This window comes from Nicotiana attenuata, unplaced genomic scaffold (genome assembly GCF_001879085.1).
Source record: "Nicotiana attenuata strain UT unplaced genomic scaffold, NIATTr2, whole genome shotgun sequence".
Classification (NCBI taxonomy): Eukaryota; Viridiplantae; Streptophyta; class Magnoliopsida; order Solanales; family Solanaceae; genus Nicotiana; species Nicotiana attenuata.
Window position 1 is genome coordinate 1 of NW_017671147.1, and position 8,299 is coordinate 8,299.

Below are 8,299 nucleotides of genomic sequence, written 5' to 3' on the forward strand. Positions count from 1 at the left end.
GCATGACTTGGGAAAAGGAAGCAGGGATACTGTGGTTAAAAGCCTTGGCGGTCTTGTAGATTTATTGAAAATCAGGCCAAAGAAGGATGTTATTGAGGCACTGATACCATTTTGGGACCCGACCCGTAATGTATTCCGGTTTTCAGATTTTGAACTCACACCCACATTGGAAGAAATTGCCGGATACGCAGGTATCAACGGGAACCTCCGTGGTAGATACCCTTTGACCCCACGACCGGTAACTCTTCACAGGTTTTTAGACTTGTTGAACATCAGTCGGGATATTCAAGACCCCCATCTGGCGGAAGGGTGTTGTACACTACATTTCCTATACCACCGGTATGGTAACCCCAAAGGTTTTGAGGAACCCAATACAGGATTAACACATGCTGGAAACAAAGACAAATGGGAAGCCCGACGGGGATTAGCCTTCATGGTGGCCTTTTTGGGAGTGGTAATTTGTCCTAGAAAAGATGGTCACATAGACCTTGGCCTAGTAGGAATGCTAGATGTTGCCATGAAGAAACCTACTAGCACAGTGGTTCCCCTGATTGTAGCGGAAATATACCGAGCTCTGACCAAATGTCGAGAAGGGGAGAAATTCTTTCAAGGTTGCAATTTGCTCTTGCAGTTGTGGATACAGGAACATCTCTGTCACCGCACAGGTTACATGAACTACGGCTTAACCGGGTTGAGTTGTATTGCAGAATTCAAGACCCGAGTTACAGGTATTGAGTTCCCGGAGGGTACTGAGGCCTGGTCGTCATGTTTAAGATCCCTCATTGCAGATAAAGTGGAATGGGCTTATGGATGGCTTCCTCCTACTGAAGTTGTATACACATCAGCAGAGGTCCCTTATATTCTTTTGATGGGTATTCGAAGCATTTAGCCCTACGCTCCTTACCGCGTTTTGCGACAATTTGGAAGATTCCAGACGGTGCACAGCGATGAAGACCTGAGTGGGCAAGTCATTGAGTTAGGCCCAAAAGCTGCATTCCCGGAAGGCCGAGTCCGAAAGATATGGAATGAGTGCAGGTACCTTGAGCCTAAAACTATAGTACAGGACCGGGCCAGAGGTGAGGTAGATCCCAAATACTTGGTTTGGTTCGGCAAAAGGTTTCAAATCCCCGAGAGACCCGCCAAAAGGCCATATGTGCAACAATTAACAAGCGAGGCTCAGGGGCAGTGGGATTGGTTAGCTAAAGAAAAAGAGTATAGAGCCCGAATAGGAGCGTTAGAAAAACAGGTTCAGGAGCTTCGGTTTGAACACAGCTTGCAAGCCGCAGCCGATGAAGGAGATAAAAAGCAACTGGCCCAGGAGAATGAAGCTCTCAAGGCCCAAATCCAACAACTGAAATTAGATGCCAGGAATCGAGAAAGAAGTCTATCCAACGAGAGATTGATAAGAGGGTTGAAGAAACAGGCCCTGGACTGTCACGAAGAATTGGAAAAATCCGAGGGAAGCATGGCAAAACTTCGGGCACAATGGGCAAAAAAGACCGAGAAAAAGGCTCAGTTTGTACAACAAATGAAGAAGAACTATGAGTGAACCATCGCCAACATGAAAAGAAAAATGAATACTCTTGAAGAAAAAGCAGCCCGTCGGGAGAAAGAATTACAGGCCGAGAGGGAACAATGCTATGGGTTAATCGCTGATATGGAGAAGGAAATAAAATTATTACAGGATCTTCACCTCCAGGATTCTCATGTGCTAGAGGCTCGTACTCAACAGATAAGCCGGCTACTCCAAGAGAAAGGTCAAATCAGGGAGAGAATCAGAAACATTGCCAACTACATTGTCATGAAGTGTCAGGCCGGTGAGCGGATGGGTCGTACCACGTTCTTTGCCTCCGTGATGATATTTGTTCGCCGGGTCATGAACGATCTAGATCAGTTGCAAAAGGGTCTTGCACGCAGGCCCGCGGCGATGCCGAGTGATGCCCCGCGGGCCCCAGGGTTTGAAGCTTTGATGTATTCTTAAAATCGAGTCTGTAGTTTTTGACTCTGGTTTTTGTACTTGCTATTTCCAAGAAAAGAAAAACAAATAGTCTAGTAAGCTTTGTAATTGCAGTTGTTATTAATGAAAATTTGAATATTCCCAAAAAAAAAATTTGTTTCCGTATTTCTTGTATTTGCATTTGTTTGCAAGAACTACGCTTGGTCTGATTCATACGGGGTCATGATACGTAGGCAATCTCCATAGGATTCGACCATAACCCTAAAAAGAGAGTGGAAAGAAAAGAAAAACAAGAGAGAAAGAAATGTAGAAAGAGAAAATAAGGAATCGAGAGAAAAACCATGTCAAAAGAAAAAGGAAAAGCAGAAAATGAAACACAGAGGGAAAAGAGAAACGAGAGAAAAACAAAAAGAGAAAGAAAAGCAAGAAAAACAAAGAGTGGAAATCAAAAGAAGAGAAAATAGAAAAGAAAAGCCGGGATGACGCATGCAACCAGTGCAAACATGTAGACATCCGTTTAACTGTATTGGTGCATCACACCCCAATGTGCGATTACCTATCTGTTCTTTGTCTCAAACTAACCTTGTGTTGCTGTCAATTCCAGCCTAGCTTTTAGAAACGGTGGTTGGTTGTGGTAAGCTGGCATCGCATCAATACTTTACCAGATCAAAAGGAAGTGTGGAAATGTCTACAGAAATGACTTTGCCTGCAGTCCCCATCTCTGAAGATAGCCCCATCTCGGGGGTCCCGGCCTCTGAATCTTTTATAGCTGAAGAAAATCGGATCTTGCGCCTGCGACTAATGGAAATGTGGGATGCTTGGAACAATGGAAAGGAACCTCCAAGAAACATTTCCGGATTCCCAGAGTTATTCCCAAGAGCTGGAGGTGCTACTACTGTCCCTATCAGTCATCCTCATACCCCTTTTGGACAACCCACCATGACTGCTCATTTCGTCGGAACGCCTTCTGAGGTCCGCCCCTAGGTGTTCCCAACAGGAGCAGCTCCTAACATTTTTACTTCTCCACCATGCCCTGCTACAACACAACCTTCACTACCAAGGCATGCCTTTGATCCCTCAGTATTCACCTTCCAAAACCCTATTTTTCCGGTGGAGCCTCCTCAATATCCCGCATATAACTACTCTCAGCCGCCACCATATGAGCTCACTCCAGGGCAGGACAAAACCCCCCAAGACCCAGAACAGGATGAGATGGCGAAAAGAATGAGAAGCCTCGAGCAGAGTTTGAAAAACATGCAAGGATTGAGCGGGCAAAAGAGTGTCTCCTACACAGATCTATGTATGTTCCCTCATGTACACTTGCCGTCAGGGTTCAAAACACCAAAATTCGAGAAGTATGACGGACACGGTGACCCCATTGCCCACCTGAAGAAGTACTGCAATCAGTTACGAGGAGCCGGTGGCAAAGAAGAGTTGTTGATGCCATATTTTGGAGAAAGCTTGATTGGTATCGCTTCAGAATGGTACATGGATCAAGATGTCTCGCGTTGGCATATTTGGGATGATCTGGCCCGAGACTTTGTTCGACAATTTCAGTACAACATAGACATCGCGCCAGACAGGAACTCCTTGGCGAATCTTAAGAAGAAGCCTTCAGAAAGTTTCCGTGAATATGCAATTAAGTGGCATGAACAGGCGTCAAGAGTGAATCCTCCGATGGATGAGGTAGAGATGGTCACTGTTTTCCTCCAAGCCCAGGAAGCAGACTATTTTCAGAATATGATGTCCTCCATGGGCAAACCTTTCGCAGAGGCAATAAAAATCGGAGAAATGGTAGAGAACGGGTTATAAACAGGTAGAATTTTGAGCCAGTCAGCCATAAGAGCAACCTCCCAAGCCATCCAAGGCGGGTCTGGAGGAATGGCCAAAGGCAAAAAGAAAGAAGAAACAGTGATGACGGCATCGGGAGGAAGAAGGTATCGGGCTCCGAGACCGGTATTCTCTGAAAGAACCCCTCAACACTACTACCCTCATACTGGTATGGCCTATGCTCCTACACCTTATGCGGTCATGAATGCACAACCTTTCGGCCGACTGCAACCACAAGCTAACCGAAATCCACCTCCATTCCAAAGAAATCAACCTCCTTACCAGAACCAATATAATCCCCGACCACCGCAGAATAACTTTCGTCCTCGAGAAACGCCCAGGAGACCAAATTTTACGCCAATCGGTAAACCTTATTCCAGTTTGTTCCCGAAACTCGTCCAGATGAATTTGCTGCAGCCTATTCCCCAAAACAGGCAGAACCCAGAATCTTCAGCTTATCAACGAGGGGTCCATTGTGCTTACCATTCAGGAGCTGAAGGGCATAGTACTGATAACTGCTGGACATTGAAGAAGGCTGTGGAAGATTTGATTGAACAAGGGAAAATAGTGTTGAGGGATGAAGAAGCCCCGAATGTGACCAATAATCCGTTGCCCGCTCACAACAATGGGCCGGTAATCGGTATGATTTGTGAAGACAGGGAGTTTGATCCGGCTTTGAAAGCCATAATTGCTATTGCCGATGTAGAAAAGAAGCCCAAGGTACCCTCGAAGCAAGGAAAAGGGGAGAAGACGAATAAAACTGTCAAAACTGAGCCTGAGAAGAAACCTGAGACAAAAATAGAAACGGACTCTCCTAAGAATGGAATTCTCTATGTTCCGCGAGGACGCCAAGAAAAACCATTGGTTGTCACTATTCCAAGGAAAGCTGAGGTAAAAGGGGAAACACCAATATACGTACCGAAAGGAGCCTATGTGGTACGGGGGACAATTAAACCGCCTCGGCTGAGTGAGCCAGTGGTTATTGGACGCGTACCACAGAAGCCAATAACAGACCCCTCTGCAGTGCCATGGAACTATCAGCAAACAGTGGTCACATACAAGGGCAAAGAAATTTCGGGGGAACTTCCAGGGAAGAACTCTGTTGAGAAATATTCGAATGTACAGGAAGTAAACAATGCCGCTCGAAAGCGTTTTCCGTCCAAGAGGCCAGTGAGTGCTGAGGAAGCGGAAGCCTTCTTCCAGAAAATGAAGATGCCTGATTATGAGACAGTGGATCAATTAAGGAAGTACCCTGAACAGGTGTCCCTGCTCTCATTGGTGACAAAATCCTCCGAACATCAGAAGATCTTGATGAAAACTTTGAATAAGGCATACGTGCCAAGTGAAACTTCAGTCGAGCAGCTCGAAAGGATGGCAGAAAGGTTCTTCGCCATCAACCAACTCTCTTTTAGTAAGAATGACTTGCCTCCTGAAGGCGCAACTCACAACAAAGCCTTGCATCTGACCGTCAAGTGTGAAGGTTATTATGTCAAGCGAGTCATGGTAGACGGAGGATCGGGGGTTGATATTTGCCCACTCTCTACACTGCAAAGGATGGAAATTGGGACAGGAAGGATTCGTCCAAATAATGTTTGTGTGAGAGCTTTTTATGGTATTAAGAGGGATACCATTGGTGAAATTGACTTGATATTGACCATAGGTCCGGTAGAGTTTGAAGTGACCTTCCAGGTGTTGGACATGGATACATCTTATAACTTCCTTCTGGGGAGGCCCTGGATCCATGCTGCAGGAGCTGTGCCCTCCACTCTCTACCAAATGGTAAAATTTGAGTATGAAGACCAGGAAATCGTGGTGCACGGAGAAGACGAGCAGTCCATTTATCGTGATCCATCTATCCCGTGTTTGGAGGCAAGGGAAGGAAGTGAGCATATCGTTTATCAAGCCTTTGAGATCGTGGTAGCAGATCAGCACGAGGAGGGAAATCCTTGTCCTCAGCCTTTCCTGTCTAATGCTTCAATCATGGTACCCAGAGAAATGATTAGACACGGTTTCAAGCCAGGAAAAGGGTAGGGAAAAGCTTTACAAGGAATATCTGAGCCGGTAACTCTACCCACGGCAGAAAAGTTCTTCGGAGTAGGCTTCCACCCTACCCCAGATGATGAGAAATGGGCCGAGGAAAGAAAGAATGAAGGATGGGTTCTGCCACAGCCATTGCCATATCTCTATGATACTTTTGTCAAGACCAAGTATGGCATGGAAAGGGATGAGGAGTTGTTCACAGCTGAGGAAATCGAAGATATATGTGGAGCTATGAGACAAATGCTTTATGAAACCAACATGGTTCAGCCAGGGGAAGGGACTAGCACCGCTGAGATGCTCTATATGGGACCAGATGCTAAACTCCAAAACTGGAAGGCTACGCCATTCCCGATTAGGCGAGAGTCCCGGTAGACTAGCCCTGCCACCTTTTCTATCTCGAGTTATTTTAGGGTGTAGCTCGGGTGCTTCTTTTAGATTCTTGTCTTTTAAATTCCTGAATGTAAACCATGTTATCTTTCCAATTCCAAGAAATGAAATCAATATTTCATCGTCCATTCTTCTTTTTATTCTTTCTAATTTTGTTGCTTTTTCCTTTTTTCGTCTTTTCTTTTCAGTCATAATAACGCGTCTTTAAATAACATGACATGCTTGCGGACTCCATGCTCAGACTCAAACACGCAGTCTAATTGTGAAATAATGAATCAAGAACCGAAATATGATGAAGAAGAGGCTTTTAGGGAAATAAATCGAGAATTGGAACAATTTGAGAACAAACCTAAGCCAAACCTGAATGACACTGAACCGGTTAATTTGGGAACTGCCGAAGAAATAAGGGAAACCAAAATAAGCATTCACACAGATGAGCAAACTCGAGATGCAATAATTCAACTCCTGCTCGAATTTAAAGATGTGTTTGCTTGGTCATATGACGACATGCTAGGACTGAGTATGGATCTAGTGGTGCACAAATTGCCAATTTACCCAGATTGTCCTCCAGTACAGCAAAAGCAAAGGAAGTTCAAAACTGATATCAGTGATAAGATCAAAGAAGAAGTCACAAAACAGTTGAAGGCGGGGGTAATCCGAGTGGTCCGATATACCACGTGGTTAGCCAATGTGGTTCCAGTGCTAAAGAAAGACGGGAAAACCCGGGTGTGTGTGGATTACCGAGATCTGAATAGGGCGAGTCCCAAAGATAACTTCCCGTTACCTAACATTCACATCCTTGTTGATAACTACGCCAAACATGAAATACAATCTTTTGTGGATTGTTACGCAGGATATCACCAAGTGTTGATGGATGAAGACGATGCCGAGAAGACAGCTTTCACCATACCCTGGGGTACCTACTGTTATCGGGTCATGCCATTTGGACTGAAGAATGCTGGGGCAACTTATATGAGAGCCATGACCACTATCTTCCACGATATGATGCATCAAGAAATAGAGGTGTATGTGGATGATGTAATCATCAAGTCACGAACTCAGAGTGATCACATTCGAGATTTGAGAAAGTTCTTCGAACGGTTGCGCAAGTATGATTTGAAGTTGAATCCAGCTAAATGTGCTTTCGGAGTCCCATCGGGAAAGCTCCTGGGTTTCATAGTCAGCAGGAGAGGTATCGAGTTAGATCCAACAAAGATAAAGGCCATTCGAGATTTACCTCCTCCAAGAACTAAGAAGGATGTGATGAGCTTATTGGGCAGGTTAAACTATATCAGTCGGTTCATCGCCCAACTGACTACCACCTGTGAGCCCATATTCAAATTGTTGAAGAAAGATGCGGCAATCAAATGGACATCCGAATGTCAAGAAGCCTTTGACAAAATCAAGGAATATTTGTCAAATCCTCCAGTATTGGTCCCACCGGAGCATGGGCGACATTTCTTTTTGTATCTAACAGTATTGGAAAATTCTTTTGGCTGTGTCCTCGGGCAGCATGATATAACTGGGAGAAAGAGCAGGCAATTTACTATCTGAGCAAGAAGTTTACCAGCTACGAGGCCAAATACACCTTGTTGGAAAGAACATGCTGCGCTCTGACGTGGGTCGCTCAAAAGTTGAGACATTATCTTCAAGCCCATACCACTTATCTAATAACCAGGTTGGATCCTTTGAAATACATATTCCAGAAACCGATGCCCACTGGGAGGCTGGCCAAATGGAAAATCTTGCTCACGGAATTCGACATAATCTATGTTACTCGCACGGCAATGAAAGCCCAGGCATTGGTAGATCATTTGGCTGAAAACCCGGTTGACGAGGAATACCAACCGTTAAGCACCTACTTCCCGGATGAGGAGGTAAATTCAGTGGAATCCATCTCTGAGGACACTCGTGCTTGGAAAATGTTCTTTGATGGAGCAGTAAATGCAAGAGGTGTAGGCATTGGGGCAATCTTGATATCACCCGATGGTCAGCATTACACAGCAACAGCTAGGCTCCGATTCTTTTGCACAAACAATACGACTGAGTACTAAGCCTGTATCATGGGCATGAATATGGCAATTG